The following is a 23,098-nucleotide window of genomic DNA, read 5'->3' as shown; positions in this document are numbered from 1 at the left end:
CAGATACAAATGTTTCGTAGAAAAGAACTAGCAGATGGTTTTCTCGCTGCCCCTTCTAAGTTAGGAGAGCAGAATGAAATGTTAGAAGTCAGACAATCCTGTCAGAGAATTTCTTTTCATAAAGGTCAATCCTGTGATTGCTGTTTTACTAGTTATCTATTATACACTATTTGTCTACAAATCATGAGCATTAGATTGATTGCAAATAAGAATAAACAGCTAATTACACTCCCCTATCCTATTAGTTTTACCTAAACTGTACCCAGTCATGTAACAGCATTGTTGGTAAGTCTTTCACTGGAACAAGGAGGGGGTTGGCTTATGCGCTGCTCATAAATAGTTGTACACGATATTTGAACAATGCTTCTTGTTCAAAGAAGTGTATGCAGAAACTTACTGGTACCTTCCTTGCTTCTGCCTACAGGGTGGAATACAATGTCCTTTCCCTGGTAGCTTTCTTTGAGTTGTTGTTGTTGTGTTTACAAACAATGCATGTACCAGAGAATGCAAATGTTTTCCGTTCTTGTTCCAATTATCGTGAGATAAGAAAAAAACTTGGCAATCGAAAAACTCTTTTATTAGCTGCAAATCCAGATAGCAAGGTAGCTAAGCGTACTTTCTGGGTCATTCAATTGCGCCAGACGAGCAATGTATTTCAATGCAAAGACGATGGTATGTTTGTTAAACCGCATTGTCTCAATTAGGCCTCTATTGCATGCAACATAGAAATACACATAGAAGCCTTGCATCACATTCTAGTTTGACCATTAAAGTATGCAACCACACACCGCAGGAGAGTTAGTCTATGTTAACATATACCGCAGAATAGTTAATGTATTAAGCATGTGTAGTAGTGTGGTTAAGACACGTGCAGAAGTATAATTAAAGTATGCTTTCACATACATTAGGATAGATAAGATATGCCTTCACCTGCATTAGATTAGTAATGGTTTGCTACCACATGCAGCATGCTAGTTAAATTATGGCAGTAGCTGGAGGTGGGGGGTGAAGATGTGTGTGCATGGAGTTAGAATATATAAATTGTAAAAATAGAATATGTAAAACCTGCCAGCACGTACAAAGGGATAGTGCATTACTGATACAGCTGTTGCAGCTGTTCTTCACACTGCCTCATCGTTGTTTGTACCTCCCTGCCGCTCTCGACCAGGGGACACTGTGGGCCTTCTCTGTCAAGCTTATTGGATTCAATCTGTTGTGACTACTATATTTCCTACTATAACATCTTTTTAATCTCGGTGTACGTCCTTTATTAAACTCCACCTGCTCTCCTCTTGGTTGTCTATCTGCTACCTGGTCCTTTTATGTCACTGTGTAACAATCTGGATTGTGCTGTATCTTGCCTTTCAGATACTTATTCTCTTTTCCTCCTACATGAGTTCATTCTTTGTCTTACCGATGATTCAGCTTTGTTGCCTTTGCATATTCTGTCACTCTTTCTCTTCCTTGTTATCTACTAACCCAATATTCTGGGTGGAACTCTGGACTTGATTGCCTTCTCTTCTTTATTTACTTTATATTTCTTCTCCATCCTTATTTTACTTCCCTTTTTCTTACCATTTTTGTATTTCCCCATGTTGGTTTTTTTCCTTTACGTCCCGTTTCTGCTGTTTTCCATGATTAATTTTCTGATATGATATACGTGAATATTTCTCCTGCCTTCATTGTTGATACTTTACCTTCTGCGGACCAATTTGCCAACCTCACTATTGGAAAGTCTTCTAATCTCCTTTCAGATGGACTCACCTCTTCCCTTGATTCTATTTCTCTATTGAAGGCTTTTAAGCTTATTCGTAAATCTCCTCAACCTTGGTAGACTCTGAACTCTCCTCTCTTCACGACTGTGTGTGCCATGTCGACGGCTCTGGCACCAGTCTGAAGAGCTCATCAGCCTCCTGGCAGCTCATGACGGGTAGGCCTTGTTACAGCTGGAGCTTTCCAAAGACTCTTGGTACCCCCTCCTCAATCGAGATCAGGCCCATGACCCTCGTCGCCTATTCCATACTGTCAATCACCTGCTCTCTTCCTCTTCTTTAGTTTTTGTCTCTTCCATGTTTATGGTATTTTATTTTGCCGTATTTTCCTCCCAAACTCCGGAATAACCTCCCTTCTCTGTGACATTCTTCCACAATGATTTTAAAGTCACTGCTGCAGGAAAATATTTGTTGTCTTTCAATCAAGATTGAGCCTGCGCTCTTATCACCTTATGTATTCATAATTAATTTAATACTGTATACACACGTATACGCGCTTTGTTAAATGTACTATAGCAAGTACAATAATATCCCATTTCTGGGAGTGCGTACAGGACAGCCAGCATCTGCTACTAAATGGAGTAGGAGCTCCGAGAGGCCTATTCCTGGCAGCACACAGTAGATGAGATCTTCTCGCACTTACACATTTATAGTAAAGACATGCTAAGATGGCATAGAAAGGTTACAATATGTCTGTCCATGGATAGTTAGGAGATGCTACTGGTACCATGGGATGTGGTAGGTGAGATATACAACCACCCACAAAGGGATATTCATGTTCTGGGAGTACACACGGTAGCAATACTAGGATCAGCTACAGCAGCCCTTGATTGTCAGCCAGAACAAACGCAACAAAACGAACGCATTCATGCAAAAAGTACACTTGCACTTTGACACTTTTCAGAATGATCCGGAGCACACTTAGGACTTGATAAGATGAACCCCGAGGGCTTTAAATGATACCAAAGTATTTAAAGCAAGGCAGCTACTTTCAGGCTTGAATTGATCCCGACATTCCTGCACCACTTACTTCTTGATCTTATCCGGCGCAAATTATAAAATAAAGAGTGTAATCACTCGGACAGCTGGCTGTCTACCCGAGGGCCGGGTGTGCCTCTCTGTCACCCCAGGACCAGGAAACGAATCTTCCTTCAAGTTAGTCATGTGCCAGTGCCTGCAATATTCATATAGTGCCTAGTCTGTGCAGCATCTGCCAAACGTCCTCCAGTGATAGAAGGAAATATATTTAAAAAGTGCTGAAATAGCATACACGACTTAAAGTAAACAGCCAATGTGACTGTGTTTAACTGAAAGCACGCAGCATAAACAGAGAGCCTGGGAGCAGCATTAGCTGTGTGTGTTGGTTCCAAGCAGAACATGTGTCATGCGGATACAGTGAGTCATGGCCTGGGAAAGTCTGGGCCTTATTTGTCATCCACTGTTCTTAGCCATGAGACCAGGACCCCCCAGGCACGAGCCAGAGGCCCATGCTGAACTAATGGGGAGACCCGGGAGGTTTATGGTGGCTCTTTTTAAAACAATATAAAGTCTGATTGATGAGCGGCCACTGCTGCTGTCCACAGCCAACAACTTAAAAGGCGTTACAGAAATATGGCGCATTCTGTTTGGAAAATCAATTGAACTGATTATACAGAGAACATTATGCCAGGGCAATTCACTGGTTACTTAAAACATGTTTCATTGTGATATCCCAGTAATTGTTTGGGGTAAAATATTAAGAGTTACTGTTACTATCTTCGAAATTAACCAATGGAAGGATGGAGGTAGAAACCAAAACCTGTCCCACGTGAACGAAATTAGAAATTCTTCAGTTTCCCAAGTACTTCCATTCCTAGAGACTTTAGAGAGAAGACAAGAGGTGTATTGGCCAAGAAGCCGATAGAACCAGAAGATAAAGTCCGAACCTGCAGGCCACATAGCCGGTCATCACCCCAGATGAACTGCCCACCACCATGTCGTCCATCCACTCTGGGGCCCCATCTGACCCCTGCCACCACCATGTCTACTCCGTAGGACTGCAACCCATCAGTGCCAAGCTCACATCCATTCTAAATACCTCCACCTCTTATAGGACCTTCTCAGATGCTTGGAAAATATAAATATCCTCCCATTGCTGAAGAAACCCTCTGTGGACCCTTCAACACTCGCCAACTACAGACCAATGCCGAATGCTACCAGGTGCTAGAGAAAATTATCTACAGATGCCTCATCAAATACCTCAAAGACAACCAACTCCTTAATACCATTCAGTCTGGTTTCAGACCCGATGACAGTGTGGAAACTGCCCTTATCGCCACCACAGATGACATCCGCATGACTCTGGATGGAGGAGACATGGCAACCCTTATCCTGCTGGGGCTCTCTGCAGTTTTTGACACTGTCTCCCACCCCCTCCTCATCCAAAGCCTACATGACATTGGAATTCAAAGACATGCACTACAATGGATCTGCTCCTTCCTGATTGGAAGGACTGAGTCAATTAGCATGTCTCTATAAACCTTGGTCGCCCGGACCCCATCTGAGGATTTCAGCAACTATTGTCCCTGAGCCTGACTCTCTACCATGCATACATGATCGCTTTAGCCAGCATCATCTGTTTTCACACATCAATGGCGCTCCAATACAGTCGATTCACAGCTCATTTTCTCCCTCATGGACAAGGCGTCCAAGTTCAATGCCTGCGTGACGGAACTCACCCACTAGATGAAGACCAACTGTATGACACTGAACACCTACAGATGAAAATCGTGATCTTCGTTCTGGAAGAGCATTTCACCATGGGACTCCACCTAGTGGCCAAACGAGCTAGGCCCGACACCCACCCCTACCACCCAGGCCAAGAACCTCTAGATCGTCATCAACAGCAAATTCAACATGGACGCCCAATTCAGCACTGTCACTGCCTCATGTTTTCCAACCCTGAAAATGCTGAGAAAGACTTCCATATGGCTCCCAATCGGCTCCCAATCAGCACCCGGAAAATCATCACACTTGTCCTCCTCATAAGCAAGCTGAACTATGAGAGCGCCCTGCATAGTCGATCAACAAAAAATTATCCAAAAGCTGCAGATAATTCAGAACTCTGCAGCCAGAATCACTCTAACCTCCCATGCTGCACTCACATCACATCACACCACACCTGAAGGAGCTCAACTGGCTCCCCATGCACAAACAAGCACAATTCAAACTCCTCCCTACACTTTCAAGGCAATTCATAACACCAGCCCAGCATACCTTAACAATTGAATCTGCTTTCACGCACCTTTCAGGCATCTCCGCTCATCCAGACTCCTATTTGCACACATCCCATGCATTCAGAAAAACAGATCTGGAGGTCAAGCCTTCTCCTACATCGCTCCTAAATTGTGGAACAACCTGTTACTGCACATAAGAGCCTCCTTTTTACTTTTTGTATCCTGCAAGAAGCTGAAGACCTACTTTTCAAGTAGTCCCACCAGGCCATAGCTTTAGCTGGACTCACACCTGCTAAGTTTGAGGATACCCTCCTGGGTAATAATACATAGCATAGCATAATACAACATAACAAAACCTTGCCTAACATAACATAACATAACATAACCTTAGCTAACATAACATAACACAACACAATTTAACCTCACATAATATAACCTTACCTAGCACAACTTAACCTTACATAACATAACATTAATATAATATAACATAATTTGCCACTCCATAGCTAAGTACTTATATTGACTGGGATAGGGACGAGGGATGTAGAGATAATGAAACTGAGAGCTGGACTCAGTAGGCACACTATATCCTCCCTTCTTCACTAAGCATTACTACTAGCAGCTGATGATGACTGACAGGGGTAGCAGCAACAGATTATAGTGAAAGGACAAACCCTTCTACTCATTGCTTGCCAGGGACAGTGACTACTGGACTACTGGCTTCTCCTGTTTTTTAAATTGGCCTGCCAGTCCTTTGCATGTGGGTACTATCTCTCTTTGCCCAGCGTCTTTTACCAAACAAAACTGGGAGTAAAGAAAGACAGGCTGAGGTTTACTGGCCTAACATGGGCAGAGCGTGATGACTGAGAAGCTCAGGTACTAAGAGAAGACACTGTTGGGAAAAGGTCCTCTGCACAGATCTGGAAAGAATGGATTCCCAAACACTTAAAAAGTGTACTTCAACTGCCACCAATCCTGTAGTGAGTGTACCTCTGGACAAATGGCTATGGATTACCTAAAATCCCCTCACCAGTTGCTCCTGTGATGGAGGAATGATGCTCCTAAGCTAGACAGGGGAGGAAATGTCCTCAGTCTAGGCCTGATCCCAACAAGTACCTCAGTCCTTCGTTCCTCATCAATAGTAGACAGGAAACCAAACAGGAGAAAATTGAAAACGCCAGCCCTTTTGTGGCACGCGGCAAGGATGGCTGGGTTTTCAATTTTTAGCACTCCTGGTTTGTTCCTTTTTTGCACATGGCAGCTATCTCAGAAGTATTGACTAGGTTAGGGACGAGGGATGTAGAGGTAATGAAACTGAGAGCTGGACTCCGTATACTCAGGTCCTTAATTTGAGAAAGATAAGAGAGTGGTCTTTAAAATTCTGCCCATTCACAATTAGCCTACCGATCCTGAAGGTTTTCTGAGCCACTATGGTACATCACACTCACAATACCCTCACGGGGATCACCAGGGTGCAAACAAGAAAAGCTCAACAGATAAGGTTATAGAGGCTTTCCTTAGCAGCTATTTGTGGAAGCCAACAGATATTGCAGAACCTCTCCTGTTTGTAAATTTAAAAATCTGAAAAGAATACCTAATGCACCTCTATAACCACTGACAATCATTAGAAAGTAGTTTCAAAGGATTGGAAGCATTCTAGTTGGCCAAAAGAGCTGTCTAAAAGAAGACACTCATTCATATTAGTGATAATAGATTATGCTACACAATACACAGCTGCTCATTTGGTGAATCGGTTAATGTCCTTGTTTTCATGGGTGGGACTACCGTCTGATAAAATAAAAGATCAACGAACTTACCCTACCTCCAAATTGATGGCACAGATATGTAAAATCCTTTAAATACAATAGGTCCGTACCTCAACTTACCATCCCCAGACAGACAGCCTGATTGAGTGATACAATCAGATTCTGAAACAGATGTCATGAAAAACTTTAGCTGACAATGGTAATGATTGTGATAATTAATCTAGGACGATGAGTATGGGGTATGGCATAATATTCGCTATTCATGGACTCTGACATAAATAGCGGAGGAGATTACAAGAGGCAAAGACAATCTATATCCAAAGGACCAGATCAAGGATGTAAGAAACTACACCGCTTCCTTTAAAAAAAAAATCGAGAGTATATTTCCATTCCAGAGTATCATTCATCAAGCTGCTGCGCTATCACTCTATGTTGTAGATGGTAGGCAACAGATGGCCCTTTTGTTCTGTAGGGAAATACCTTGCCCACTTCCCGCTCCTTTTTCCACAGGAGTGTTACGTGCAACAAGTTGAGAGTCAGTTAAATGTGTAACCATCTCTGTGTTTAGTGATTTAGTTTTGGTTCTCACCTGATAGGATATTTGCAACTCTATCCCACCTTCCTCTTGACACTATGAGACAAGTCTATGCCTAAACAATCTTGGAGAAATGCACAAAAACCAGGAACTGCCTGAAACCCGCCCCAGAGTTGAACGTGTGAAAAACACAAACTCCATTTATAAACTTAGTAAATGTGGGGTAGAAATCATCACCGAGTGCGCTAAGATTTCTCTACATTTGCTCAAAACAATGGTTTACCTGGAATTCATTTATAAAAGCTGTGTAGATAGGTTAAGAAATATATTCTAAGCATACAATTAATGTAGAATAACTACTAAAAGAATCTAGCCCGACGGGTGCTATTAGTTAAACTAAAATAATATAGGAACTACATGTGTAATGTAGTAATTTGTAGACCACATAAAAATTGTACAAATGTCACATACAAAGTGTAATAAGCAGATAAATCAATAAATGTGCGCTGTGTCTGAAGGTGGAAAAACACATAGAAGAGGTGACACTTTTATGTACAGGTAACAGCGTTCATTATGTGTTTATAAAGGCACACATATGCGAATCAGAGGAAATGGCAAATTCTTTTAAACTCGTGATAATTCGTGTGCTTTGGTGTCAAAGGTGTTTCGAATTCCTAGAAATGTCGAGTTTTCTTCCGGTCAGAGGAATAACAAAGACACCCGATTAATGGGCAGTCATGAGGTTGTGATTAAATGAAGAAACCAGGAAGTGTAAGAGATAAAATCAGCTCACTTGGTTGTGCTTGCAACCGAGTGGGGTCACCATGGGCAACTGATGTGCGCGGATGTCCATGGGACAGTTAGTAGGAGACAGATGTCCTCTTAGCAATGAATATATCCTGCATGAAGTCAGTGTAGAATCTAGGCTCCTGTTAGCTAAATCAGTCCAAAGAGAGGGAATGGGTGAATAGTGTACCATCACTATTCCCAGCAGTGATTTATTTGCAACCAGAATCTGGGGTTCTCACAATCATGGAGAATGAGAAACCTTTCTGTGCTCCTGCAACTTGGAAGATGCAACCTGCCAAGAGAAGAGGTCACTTGAGCTTGCCTTTACAAAGGAACTGAACTGACTGCTTAGGAAAGGTGTTGTAGGTACCCTTGCATGAGCATGATTATGCCTAGAAAAGGATAACTGTGAGTGTCAGTGTCAGGAAGAACTGCAAGCTACCGCTGCAGCCATGGCAAGTCGTGTGGTCAGGCTGCCTCTGTGGCATGCCCACATATGGGAGTGCCTGTCACATTTGAGTACTCATTCACACACCACAGAGAACAAAAACACATCTCACGATTTAGCTTCAAGAAACGGCTTGCAGTCAGTATTCACATAACCAAAGCAACTTGAGAGGCTTGGTGCTAAACTCAGATCACTTACAGCAATAAACTGTAATTTCGGCCTTCATTAGGATCACTACTTCGACCTCAGTTTGCGTCTTTGTTCAGCTAGGTCATTCGGTTCTTGTATGGGACCAAGGGATATCCCCCTGTGAGGATTCACCAGAGTACAGCCTCCTCTTCAACCAGCAAATGCACAACCTCTTTCCATCAGAGATGTGTGACAGCACCAGAGGCTGCAGAAGTTGCTGTCAGGCTGGGGCAGAGTCTGTGTGGTCCCTCTAGTTGATCCTAGTGGGCAGCAGCCTCTTTAGATACAGTGCAAGCCCCACCTCAACCTTCAGTGTTAGGCCCAACTTGCATAGACTTAAGGACACAAAACAAGGTTGTAGGGAGCTGGCTCTGTATATACTATACCAAAGTAAGGTATAGTGTGCACAGAGTCCAGGGAGTCCCCAGTTGGTATAGCAGAGGCTAAATTAGGTAAGTACTAATAGCTCTCCTTGTGGTAGTTAGGGTAAGCAGTTAGGCTTATTCAGAGGGTGTGTTAAGCATTTATCGTATTCACTCAATCAAGGACTGATTACACACACTCAGACAGAATCCAGACCAGTTAAGTAAGTATAAAAAAAAGTTATACTTATGTTTTATTTTAGAACCAAGTAGGACTTGGCACAGGTAAGTAAAATATACTCTCAAATACAAGACTGTTCAAGGAAATGCAGTTGTGGATTAATTTGCAATTGTTACTGGATCGTATTAAAATGCAGTTTGAATTATAAAGTAAGTACTTTCAGATTACCTTTTAGTTACTTTTGGATTACTTTGAGTTCTGGGGGTGGTATGCATAGATACCACACCTTAGGATCTCACAATACAAAATAAGAAAGACTTTTGATACTTTGCAGCTTAATTCTCTTTTATCTTAAAAACATTGGTTCAGCCTTTAAAAAATTTTTAGGCTCAAAATCTCTTAACATGGGTTCCTTTGGATGAAAATGGTTGTTGGTTTCACAGGTAAGTAAACGTCTTACAGGTGGATGTTTTTGGGACTAGGACCAAGGTTCCCCAAGGTCCAGGTAGGCACTCAAATTGCACCACCAACAGCACTAGGGCAGCCGGATGCAGAGTGCAGGATGGCAATGTTTGCCAATGGGGCTAAGGGGCACCTTGGTTGGGGGTTGCTCATGGCCAGGCCACTCGGTCTCAGGAGCCAAGCTCCTAGGGTTAAGGTCAGGGCAAAGAGGGTCCCCAGTCATCACCATATCCACCCCACCAGCGGCACTAGGGCGGCGGGTGCAGGATGCTTAGGAGGGGTCTGGAACCCAATGCAATTCTATGGAGGTTGCCGGTTTAGGATTTTGGATGCAGGCTCAGTCCAGGAAGTCTTCTGGGAAGAACCAACAACTGGGCATGTAAGTTGGAGGGCTCTGAGATGCAGGTGCACCTCAGGTTATCTTCTCCAGGGTGCAGTGCGGCCAAATGCAGGGGTACCTTTTGAGGTCGAATTTCACCTTCCTGGGCCACTCGCGGTTGGAGGGGTCTCCGTGCAGAGGCTGCGGGCGACTTCGGGGAGTCTTAGAGGGGGCATCCCATGGTGGACTCAGACTCTGGAGTGATGGGGGACCTCGCTAGGACCAGTTGGTCACTTGAACTCGGGCCGTAGGCGACGGGTGCAGTGGTGGATCCAGGCATCGAGTTTCTTCGTCCTTAGTAGACTCAGAGTCTGTCTTTGGAGTTTCTTTTTAACAGAGCTGCTGTTCACGGGATATCCATCTTTGTTGAAGGCAGTCAGTCCTCCCATGCGTTTTGGATGTTGCTGCCTGCAGGACTAGTTGACTTTTGGCGCAGGATCTCCGGAAACTGCAGCCGGGCCAGTAGGGCTGGGGACAAGTTAGTTCTTCTCTGTAGTCTCCTCTGCTGTGCGAATTCTTCCGTCCTTCTTCGTAGGTTGCAGGAATATGCCTTCTGGGTTCCGGGCTGCCCCATAATACTGTATTTAGGGGGCGTTTTTAGGGGTCTGGGTTAGTAGCCAATGGGCTACTGACCTTAGGGTGACTACACCTTTGGTGTGCTCACCCCACGTGGGGGAGTGGGCACAATCCCTAATCCTGATTGGAGAGTGCCTGCCATCTGCCAGATGGCAGGCACTGAAGAGTGGGCTTCACCTCGCCTCGCCCACCTTCTGGTTGTTCTAATTTTTCCCACCTGTCTTCCAGCCGAAAAGGGGGTGAGACAGGAAGGGGGCCTGTTCCTGATAGCAGGAGAGGCTGGGGGTCGCGTTGCAAAGGCGGCAAGGCATTTGAAGCGCCCCTGCTACAAATGGCTCTTCATAGCCTGAGGGAGGTGTGAACACCTTTGCCCAGGAAAGGCTTTGTTTCTGGGCTCAGGGAGCGAAGGCTCACACCACAGGGATCCAGAAACTTGTCTCATGGTGACAGGCTGGTGTTTACCAGTCAGGGAACCTACCGGAGGCTGGTTGTTTATCACAGGGCAGCTCTAAGATGCCCTCTGAGTGCATTGTATAATAAATCTCACAAGGGCATCAGTGTGGGTATATTATGTTGCGATGTTTGCTACCAAGCATCCCAGAAGTCAGTAAAGCCATTGTGGCACTGTGGAGTTCGTAATGACAAACTTCCAAACCATATACTCTTTATGGCTTTACTGCATTTAGAATGTCAAAGAATGGACTTGGATATGTGGGGGTACAGTTTCATGCAACTGTACCCTCACCAGTGGTATAGTGCACCCATGTAGAGAGGTGTCTTATCTATACCACAGGTATGTGTGTCATGTCGACTCTTCACTTTTCTCTGGACCAAAACACGCAGCCTGCAATGGCAGTGTGTGTGTGCTAAGGTACAGGACCTCGAAGGGTAGCACAATATGTGCTGCTGCCCTCAGAGGCCTTCCTTTGTCACAATGCCCCTGGTGCCCACGGTACATTCTACAAGGGACTTAAATGTTGCCAGAGGGGTGCTAATTGTGGGTACAATTGTACAATTTTGGGAAAGAACACAGGCCCTAGGAACATGATTGGCAGGGACCCAGGGCACATCAAGTCAAAGTCCATTAGAAATTTGGCAAAAAGTGTGGGGGGGAGATTTCTGCAACAGAAACCCACTTTCCTACAAAGGTACACTGTAAAGAGATATGTTTGAGATGCATTACTCTACATTATCCGTTTGATGTGGTGGATGGAGAGCCGAAATAGAACCCTCGTCCACATTCTTTCCCCCAGGAGGGAACATATTTTGACTTGGACTGACTATAGTAATACCTATCCCACTGGAGCATTCAGTCAATAATGACTGATCTCAATTACTAAAGGAATTATCTTACTAGTTGTATACCATTATATTACCCTCTGACATTTATGTACAATATTAATTTGTGTTGGGAGCAAATGTACTTTTATTTCCAAGTAAAAGCACTTGCTGGACAATTAATTATTGACAGATATTATATGTTTCATTTTGTTCTGATTCTTTACCTCACACTACACACCTGATAAAAGCTTGCATACCTCCAATCATCTAGCCTGTGGTTCAAGGGCTAAAGATATGTACTTGGTGGTCAGTTTTAGTTCAGAATTAAGGTGGAACCCGCAACCTTGCAGATTAGAAAGGATGGCCAGACTCTATATTGCTACGATGGTCAAAATGTTCAGGAGCTACTAGCCAAGTGGCAACCCGGGGGTTTATGTTCCTGTTCTTTTTTTCTTTATGCTTGAGGTGTGCACGTCTGGGGCCAAACATTTCTTTTTTTTAAAACAAATTGCTGTCAAAGAGGATCTGCTTCAAATGAAAATAAAAACAAGTGCTGTCCATTCCCTGAACCCTTAATGGCCGTGGGACCCTATCCCCTGGGCCAACTCATCTATGTCTCAAGGCCCACACCCCTGGGACATAGCTTTTTCCCTGCCCTTATGGGTGCTGGCAGGGAAACCTGTGTTTGCTCTCGTTTGGCGGGAGCAATTTCAAAACTACCCTCAAATGGGCTACTGTATGACACTCTACTCCACTCTACAACATTCTACACCACTCTGTAATTTCAATCCAAGATCCTCTATGCCACTTTACTCTTTGACACTCTACACCACTCTATGACACTCTACACCACTCTATGACACTCTACACCACTCCATGACACTCTACTCCACTCTACGCCACTCCACGTCACATTATGACATTCCACTCTACGACACTCTACTCCACCCTCCGACACTCCACTCTACGACACTCCACTCCACTCCAAGCCACTCTCCTGTATGCCACTAACTTTTAGCCATGCTGAACAGCAACCACGCTGGTGTACAATCTGGTTAAAAAGCATTGGCAAAGCCAATAGCTCTCGCATAGGTGAGAGCTTTTGGCTTTACAAATGCTTGTTATGTTTTACATTTCTTAGTTTCCAATCTGACATGCCTGGTTGCAGATGTGTCGAGAGCCACCAGAGAGCTTATTCACATAGGCTTTCCTCAAACATTTATAATATAATAATTTAAACCTGTTGTTCCTTGATTTAATTTTAACATATTTAATATGTTCTCTTGCCTTTGTTCAATCCCTATTAGTCAACAGCAATTCCAGCTGTTTCCTACTGCCACCTTTTCCAATCCACAGCATGTGTTGTTTTGCCCTCCCACCAAATACACTACAGATATTTCCCTTCCTCTTTCACCAATTTGTTTGGTCTGATTCACATTATGTACCCCCTGGGACTTCTTGCAACACAAACTATGCCTTACTAGCTCATGTGCGTAGCCCATGCAGACTCTGGAAAATTCACCTCTCATGCCCTTGATTCTGACTCAAAATATCAAATGCCATATAGAACTTTCCTTATACAATCCTCCAGCACAACTTAGTTCTCTAGTATTGTCAGCACTCATCGATGCATTTTTTTTCTGACCCAACGAATGCTGGACGAGGCATAACCCCATGGTACCAGAACTTGTATCATGGTAGCTCCATAATGTAGAAAGAAAAAAAGATGAGGAAAAGTGCTGTGGAAGTTACTTTGCGATTGGAATTATATGTGCTTATTAATATGAAAAAGAAACAATTGATGGACGGAATGCTGGACAACGCAAGCATTCACCCCCAGTCACAAGGATCTGGGTTTAACCCATCATTCTTTTGCTCACCACACCACCCCAGTTTGGACCCAGCCATATGCAAATCAGTCTTGACCCTGTTCCTTGTGGGAACAGTCTAACCCGAATTGCCAAGCCAGGTCCTCCCTGAACCAGAAACAAGCATCCTGGGACCGGTTTCAGGGCATCACCCTTTCTCAGCCAGGCTAGCTTGAATCCAGTGGTGTAGTGAGGACTGGACCCATGTCTGGGCATACCCTTCCCACTTAGGGCGACAATTGCAAAAGAAACAATTGATGGTCGGAATGCTGGACAATGCAAACATTCACCCCTAGTCACAAGGATCTGGGTTTAATCCATCATTCTTTTTCTCACCACACCACCCCAGTTTGGACCCAGCCATATGCAAATCAGTCTTGACTCTGTTCCTTGTGGGAACAGTCCAACCCGAATTGCCAAGCCAGGTCCTCCCTGGACCGGAAACAAGCATCCTGGTACCGGTTTCAGGGCATCACCCTTCCTCAGCCAGGCTAGCTTGAATCCAGTGGTCTAGTGAGCACGGGACCCTCGTCGTTTTGAAACCGGTCCTAGGATGATTGTTTCTAATCCAAGGAGGAACTGGTCTGGCAGTTCGGGCTGGACTGTTCCCATTGGGCGCAGGGTCAAAACTGATTTGCATATGGCTGGGTCCAAACTGGAATGTCATGGTGAGCAAAAAATGATGGATTTTGGCCCAGATCTTCGTACTGGGGTGAATGTATGACATTGTTCTGCATTCTGTCCATCAGTTGTTGTTTTTGCATTTGTCACCCCAAGTGGGAGGGGTATGCCCAGCCGTGGGTCCCGTGCTCTTCATGTCACTGGAGTCAAGCTATCCTGGCTGATGAGGGCTGAAAGTCCGAAACCGGTCCTAGGATGCTTGTTTCCAGTCCAGGGAGGACCTGGCCTGGCAGTTCGGGCTGGACTGTTCCCATTAGGCGTAGGGTCAAAACTGATTTGCATATGGCTGGGTCCAAACTGGAATGGCACGGTGAGCAAAAAAACGATGGATTTAGCCCCAGATCTTTGTACTGGGGTGAATGTATGACATTGTTCTGCATTCTGTCCATCAATTGCTGTTTTTGTATTAATATAAGTCATTTGAAATTGAAACCAAAATGCCCTGATATACAGAACTGTATTTTCCTGGTTATGCTAACTTAACCTTGACTCATTTTGGCTGCTGTCTCACAATAGTCATGATATGTTTATATTTCTCCTTGTCACCACACATAGTAAAAGGTGCACTGTTAGTTTTGTAGTGGCATGGTGTTCTAGAACTCAGGAGGAAGCCTTTAGACACTTTTAAAGCCTCTTCCTGCTTGCACACTGAATTATATTTATTCATAAGTCTTTCTTTCATTGTTCATTTAACTAGTTTTGTTGTGACCCCTCCAATGACTTTAGGCCAGAAAGGACAAATTATTATTCATATAGTGGAACAGTGCTGGGATTACACGACTTTTTATAATGCTGCAATATTATTTGTTATATTGATACTTTTGCTCACAGCATGCTGACAGAACAATTTCTATTGCTTTCCATGGTAAAAACTGATATAAAAGCCTTCACATTTGTGGGTGAACCCGATCGTTTTGGGTTCTACTAGGGATGTTGCCTGTTCCTCTATCAATTTGCAGCACATTTTGGACTGAGTCTATTTTTCAGATTTTGCTTAACACTGCACCTATTCAAACTCTGAAAGATTTCATGGCAATTGATTTCTTTGTCTTTGACTGATTTATTGAGACTGCTATATATTTACCTTTCTGTATTGCACTTCAATATTTCATTAAACCTTCATGTTTTTTTGCACATTTATTGATCTCAATCCCTTTTGTCAGTCCATTCTTACTTATTGATTGTATTTTGAAATGCTGTTTTAAATCTTCTCTTTAGGGGCACATTGCCTCATCTATTCTTTAAGACTCCGACCCCTCAATGAGCGTTTCAATCATGCACATTATCTAAGAGATAGTGCCCACAGATTTTGGTGATCTGTACAGGGAAGATGAGAAAAAAGATAACAGCTCAACCCTGAAATAATTGTTGTCCCCATTTTGCAGTCTACATTTTCATGATTTGGTAAAGTGTAATTATTTGCAGTGTTCCAGTGTTCTTCTGACCAAAAGAGTGGGAGTGTAAGTAAACCGGAAGGCAGTGAGTGATTGTGGCATTCTGCTAGTGCATTGTAGGATTTGTAGTGAGAGTGCAAATTTGTGTGCAGCCATGAATTTCACGGCATGTGAGATTTTTGGGTATGCACTTTTGATTTGTGGTACGTTAGGTAGACTGATTACTATGATTTTGATGATATTGTCATGTTGGAGAGTTAATGTTTGTCATGATTTTCTTTTTCTTGAGAAGAGAATGATTTTTGTGTTAGTGTTGAAGGTAATATTGGATTTTATGTTTATTTGTTGGTTGAGGTAATCGGATTCGTCATAATCCAAAATCGCAACATATATTGTGGAACTTGTCTGCAAGAGGATGTATGTTTTGTGAGGAGCCACATAAACACTGAGATAGGACTTCTGAATTATTAAGATTCTTTGAGTTGAAAGTGTTCTAGATAGAATTAGATTGGTGTTTGTTTATTCTGTCGTGCATATGAATAAAAGCCTCATTTTAATTTGGGGTGTTTTATCACTGGTTGTGCATCTGTCTTAGTTTCATTGATAATGCGGCAAAGGTATTGGTTCACCTTTATTTAGTGAAGTTTTCTTTGTCTTCTTTCTTTCCACTTTATTTAGCTTAAGCATACAGGATTGATTTTGTTTGTATGTATGGATTGTTGCGGTCAAAGCCATTGTGTTAATATCTGTTCACAAAGAAGTTGCACTGCAGCTGGTTGTCACCGAAGAGCTGCACATGGATTGGTGAGACGTCACCATGAGTCACCCTATCGTTGGTCAGTTGCAATTGTAAGTCATGCTGTGATTGGTTGATCTTTGCTATTGCCATGCTGTGATTCGTTGATTGTATGTTTGGTTATTTTTGTGCGGTTTGTGTATAACTTAATTGGGAGAAATGGGTGCTGGACTGAAAAAGCCTTAAAATCCTAAAGTTCCTGTTATGGAAGGTGAAATAATTCCTCCAGGAAATTTACCTGCATTTGAAATGAAGGAGAATGTGGGTTTTCATACATGCATGTGGTTAAAAGTGTGATCACATCTTGGGGCAAGACCTTGGAATTTCCTTTAGCGAGCACTTTCAATGTTAAAAAGCTCAACTACCTGAGACTCTTGATGTGTGAGATAAAGCCACAACCTTGACCTACACAATTTGAGGGATAAAATGAGTGGGATCAAGTGCTCATTGAGAAGAAAAGGAAATGAATAAGAAAACAGATTAAAAATACAGTGAGTCAATGGTTGGAAGCCAAGTGGGGGATGCAGAAAAAGGCATGGAGAGACACAATGCCAGGTGTGAGAATGTTTCCTGCAGTAATCAGTGAGGCAGACAAAAAGACAATTCAAAATAAATCTTATGATTCTAAAAGTGAAAGACGAAAGAGATACAAGGAAAATTGTGAAAATTATTCTGATGAGGAGGATAATTTCTTAATCAACTGCTAAGATTCCAGACCTCTCCATGTACTGATGATGCAAAGATGCCAAGACCACCAGCACATGGTATGGGTGCAGGGGAGCTCAACATGAGTTCACATGAAATAGCAGCAGTTGATATTGTTAGCGTTTCAATTGAGATTGCTTTATCAGCTTTACCTGGTGCTAGTGGAATTACAACTGCAGTTGATACAGTAGTCCCAGTTATTGAGGCTGCTGTTAGTACATCACAACCAAGTGAACCAGTAAGGAGAGAAATTAATATTGCCATTCTAAAAATTGAGTTTGGTGAACTTTTGCAGGTTACAATTTGTGCAGAAAGACTGCTTTCGTACAATTTGAATGAATTAAAATATCTGATCAATGAAGCAGCTCGGTGTGCATGTGAAGCACAACAGACTTGTGAAATTAGTAGAAGAATGTGACATACATATGTGTAAAAAGAAGAATTTGCGTAGAAACTATAGAATGGGTTTGAGTAAAACTGAAATAAAGAAGACAGGTTTATAGGCTATGCAAGCACAAATCAGAGTTCTTTGATTCTGTCAAAGACCAGTGATATTGGAAAATACAGAGATAAATGGAAGAAAATGAGTTATATTAAAAAGATTGATAGTGAAAAGAAAGTGAACGTGGTCATGAGTGACAGAATTCCCTTTGTGAGAAGTTCATTGGGGAGCATATATGCATGTTCCTTGAACAGGGTCTGATCTATATGCATTTACAACAAATTTTCCAAAACTGAGAGAGGAACCAGATAAGTGGTACACAGAGGTTGAAAGACTAGTGACCATTTCAAAAGTGCTATGGGTGGATTTGAACACATTGTTTTAGATTATTATTCCAATAGATTTGTGGGATGAGTACAAAGCAGCTGTTACCTGGCCAGCAGAAGAGCCTCAAAGAGTACCTCCTAAAAAAGATCCTGCTGCTATTGAGGTGGAAAAATAAAAGACAGTGATAGAGCATTTGAAGCAAAAGCTTTCAGAGATAGAGTTGAATTGGGCAGAGATTACAAGAGCTATGCAAGAGCTGAGTGGCTGATGCAGATCTATAGAAATTATAGAAATGATCGCCAATTCATATTGTGTGATTCAAGAAACCTAAAGAAATTTCAGTTGTAAAATTTATTCCCCATAAGTCTGGTAATTACATTGCTAGATAATGCGCTCTTGCCAGTGTAACAATCAAATCAAAGGAGCAAAAACAAGAGAAAAAGCAGGGACAATGGTAATCTGTGACAGAAACTGATGAAACTAACAATGTGAATTGATTTTTTTAATAACTCAGAAAGGTTCAGGATGAAGTACCTGATGATGAAAAGAAAAGGTGGAAAACAACTGGTTGTAAGACTTTGGGTAACCCCAGCACATCAATGTGTACTTCCTGATTCAATGCTGAAAACTATGGACACATTCATGTAGGGAGAGATAGTATGGTGAGAAGTTTTTAAAAACGTATTGGCATAATGATCATATTAGAGCTATCTATGTCAAAGATGCATTATTTGTCAGAAAATGAAGCAAGGAAAAAGAACACTAGTGCCCGTGAGTCACATAGGCAAGTCTGAGGGACCATTTACTGGGCTTATAGCAGAATACATTATTACATATAGCTGGTGTTACAAGATTCGGAACTGAAATATTGACTCGAGCAATTGGGATACTCTTGACCCGGTTGAAACAGATACCCTCCACATAACAAGGTTGCAGCCCCGAATGCAAACAAAACCCAGAAATTTATCCAAAGGACAGGGGTATTTAAGATCTAAATAGCTTAATATTTGAGCACAACGTTTACATATAGAAGGACATATAAATAACAGGGATCATTACAGAGAAACTTAAAACAACTGTCTTGACAAAGATGGAATAAAAAGTTAATAACCATCGAAACGCGTCGACGCAAATCTGGTTACATAATCCTTGGAGGAACTCGGTTCTGTAATTTCTAAATCATGAGTGCATCTAGGCCGTGTCCTTATATGTGTTGATTTAGGATATGTACTCAAAATGACAAAATATAGTGTCTAAAGCCCTTTTTTTCTCTTTCATGTGGGGGTATAGTGTAATTTACGTCCTGTGTAATGTTGTGATGTTTGTATAGATTGATTTTATGAAATATATGAAAGGTACTGTTGAGATTTTAATTGTGTATGAGAAATCAAATTTTATGTTGTAATTTTTCAATTATATGTGTTAGTATTTGATTTTATATGAGTTGGGTTTGAGCTGGCAAGCAGCATAAGTGCGAGGATGATAAGTAATAGATGATTTCTAATCTAGCAACTGTCTAGGTTGTATGGTTTTGTCTGCCTGAGGGAAAACATTTCTGTTTTTATTCTTGTAAATAAAACATGAACTATGATTATTAGACAAATGAGACACATCATTGTTATAAGCAGTATAAGAATGAGGAAATGTTTTTATTTTTCATAACCAACTTTATTTCATTATAAAGCAAGTATTGTCTAATAGTACAATGAGTGAAAGCTGAGCAATTAGAGTCACAACAATATATGAAACGATTTTGGTGGAGGTCAGTCCCATCACACTGACAGTCCATAGTAAGACCACCACCGCCCTCATACCCTGTCATGTTTATTATGACATCCTGGCGCTATATAGATTAGCTTTTCTTGTAGCGAACACCAATCAAATCCTCCGAACCACAACTGAATCGAGGGGGGTGTAGGTTGCCTCCACAGGTGGGCAACATACCTTTTGGCCACCAGGCACTACACCCCTATAAAGACCCGTTCAGCACGTGGACCTCTGAGCTCCACCACAAGCCCCAAAATTGTACTCCGTGGGCTCAAGTCATTTGAACGCCCAAAAAGTGCCAAGATCTCCCGGCCCACCCCATACCAGGAGGAACGTAGAGGTGGGCAGTCCCAAGCCATGTAAAAAAAATCAGCTGCAGGGAGTGCACAACGTGTGCATGCAGCCTGGGCAGTAGAGAACATCTGCTGTATGCGACTAGGATATATATAAGTCACATGCAAGGATTCACCTGGACCATATGCAGGTGTGAGGAGATCACCAATTCCCTAGGAGCCAGGCATGCCTCCCTCCAGTCATCCTCATTCAGTTCACCCACCCAACTCATTCATTCCTGCGGACGAGAATCAAACCCATTGGGAGCATGGATAATCAGAGAACGATAGATCATGGATATTGCTACCTTCTCCAGGCATCCCATTAAAAGCTTGGCCTAAGGGAGCTATATTCAAGGAGTTGAGTATCCGGGGAAAGATGCGGCTGCAAGGCATGTTGTAGCTGAAGGAAGAGAAAAGCTGTGCATTGGCCAGAGCGTATTGGACTTTTAATTCTTGAAAGGACTGCAAGTTGCTTCCTTTGCAAACATCCCCATGATACGTAATTCCTGTGAGGTCCAAAGTGGTGAAGCCCTCAAGGGTGGAGAGTTGTTGAAGCCATGTGCCCTGCCACAGATGGGTCAGACCAGTCATGTGGCGATCCCACCAGATAAGACGCAAGGCTGCTCTCCAGCAAAGCACTGGTGCCCTAATACATGATGAATTTGTCTGGGGCAGTTAAGCCCCGTAAAGCAGGCCAAGGAGTCTCTCTAAGCCCCTCAAGTGGAGTTACAAGCGGTAGGCCTGATCATCCCAGCCCCCAGTGAACCAACCTTTAATAGGCATCAACTGTGCTGCCAGGTAGTACACACAAATGTCAGACACCCCGAAATCCCCGTGGAGAGGCGATTTAAGGGCTGAGTTGACAGCCACTCTGTGACGCTGTGAGTTTGGAGGGCAGGGATTGAAATCACCATCGGGGGAAGGGATGTGGGAAGTTTGCCAGGTCGTAGAGAGAGCGGGGGAGACACAGCATCTTAAAGAGTGCAGTGTGCCCTATGGGGTTGAGAGGGAAGTTAATCCACCGACGCAGGTCTCGATCAAGAGTCAGGGCCAAGTTTGGAAAATTAAGAGTACAGGCCAAGTCCCTGAGGTGGGGCACGTGAATCCTTAAATATTTAAATGAGTTCCATCAAAGAGGAATGTTAGGGCAGCAACTTCGCCCCTCGCGTCTCTCTTCACCTCCACTAGTACAGATTTGCTTGCATTCATTTGTAGGACAGAAGCTTCACCATAAAGATGTAGGATCTCTAAGCAGCGGGAGCTAGAAGCCTGGGGGTCACTTAGAAAAAGGAAAATGTCATCAGCGTATAGCGCTATCTGGTATTCAATTTCACTCCCCCACCTCCAGCCTAGTGCCCATGCATAACAAGGTATCGGGCGCACCAGTGGTTCAATAGCCAGGGTGAATAGTAATGTGGAATGGGGGCAACCCTGGCGTGTGTCTCGTTGGATTGGGAACAGGGCAGATAGAATACCATTCACCCAGACCTGAGCTGTAGGGTTATTATAGAGGCGACAGATCATCCTGCAGAATGTTGTCCCAAAGGCTGCTCACAGGAGTACCACACCTTTGAAGTCCCAAGAGACTGTGTCAAAGTGCTTACAGAAGTCTATAAGGAGGAGTACCAGGGTGGCATCCAGAGCATGTGCCTGGGAGAATGGCGTCTGTACCCTGTGAATGCAATGATGTCTACTTCTACTCGGCATAAAGCACATTTATCCGGGCGAATGAGATAAGAAAGGGTGCAGGCCTACTGAGTCACCAGGGCCTTAGCATATATCTTAATGTGTTAGTAAGTGAGATCGGGCAGTAGGAGGGGGCAGGTTCAGAGAGAGGCCATCCTTATGAATGACAACGATGGTGGCCCAGTCTAGGTCTGGAGGGAACGATCCCCACTGTAGCTCTTCTGTGTAGAAGTTCAATAAGTGGGGTGTTAGGGAACTTCTTATAATATTCAATGTGATATCCTTCTGGGCCTGAGGTTTTCCCAAGTTGAAGACCGGATATTGCCAGATCAACCTCTTCCTCTGTCAAATGTTGGTCTAATTCTTTAGATAAGGAGTGTGGGAATGTCCCAGAGAATAGGGTACCTTGTCTCCGACGGGGGCTGGACATCGGGTATTGAGGTTCAGGTAGAATGTTGCAAGGACATTGAACAATTGTTTCCAGCTCATTGTGCAAGACACCGGCTGAGTCCCAGATGGTGGGCACCACTCTGGTGGAGATATTGTAGGTCAGCAGTCAATACAGTTGTTTAACGGATATGTCCCCAGACTCATAAACTCTTTGGGGTGAGGCCCTCTAGCACTGCTTTGCCTCCTCGAGAGAAACCTGCTGCAGCTTAGACCATGCCAGCACCAGGATGTGCTGCATCTCTGCTGCTTCAGAATGCTTAGAGCAGTGTTCCAAGTGGAGTATTTGGGCTTCTAAGCAAAATACCCTCTCTTATTTGCCGAGACTCTTGTAGTCTCACAATTCCCCTCAACAGTTCCCTCATGGAGGGCTTGCTTGATGCCCACAGTGTTGTTGCCAATGATACAGAGCCTTTGTTAGCCCCAAAGAAGGTTTGTAATTCCTCCTTCATGTACGAGCACAGTCGGGAACCTTTAAGTGCCACTCACTAAACCTCCAAATGGGTCACACAATTGGGGGTCGGGTGCCCCATTCAATCAGAAGGGGGGCGTGATGAGATATACCATGTAGGAGGATTCGGATGAAGTAAAGAGAGTGGAGGCCCACCACTGGTAGCCACAGCAAATCAATCTTGATGAGGGACAGCCGAGGTGTCCCACTCAGGATCGGGAACTGCATTAAAGTCTCCCCCTAC

The sequence above is a fragment of the Triturus cristatus genome, chromosome 3_1, assembly GCF_964204655.1.
Source record: "Triturus cristatus chromosome 3_1, aTriCri1.1, whole genome shotgun sequence".
NCBI classification, from domain to species: Eukaryota; Metazoa; Chordata; class Amphibia; order Caudata; family Salamandridae; genus Triturus; species Triturus cristatus.
This window is presented reverse-complemented; position numbering follows the sequence as displayed.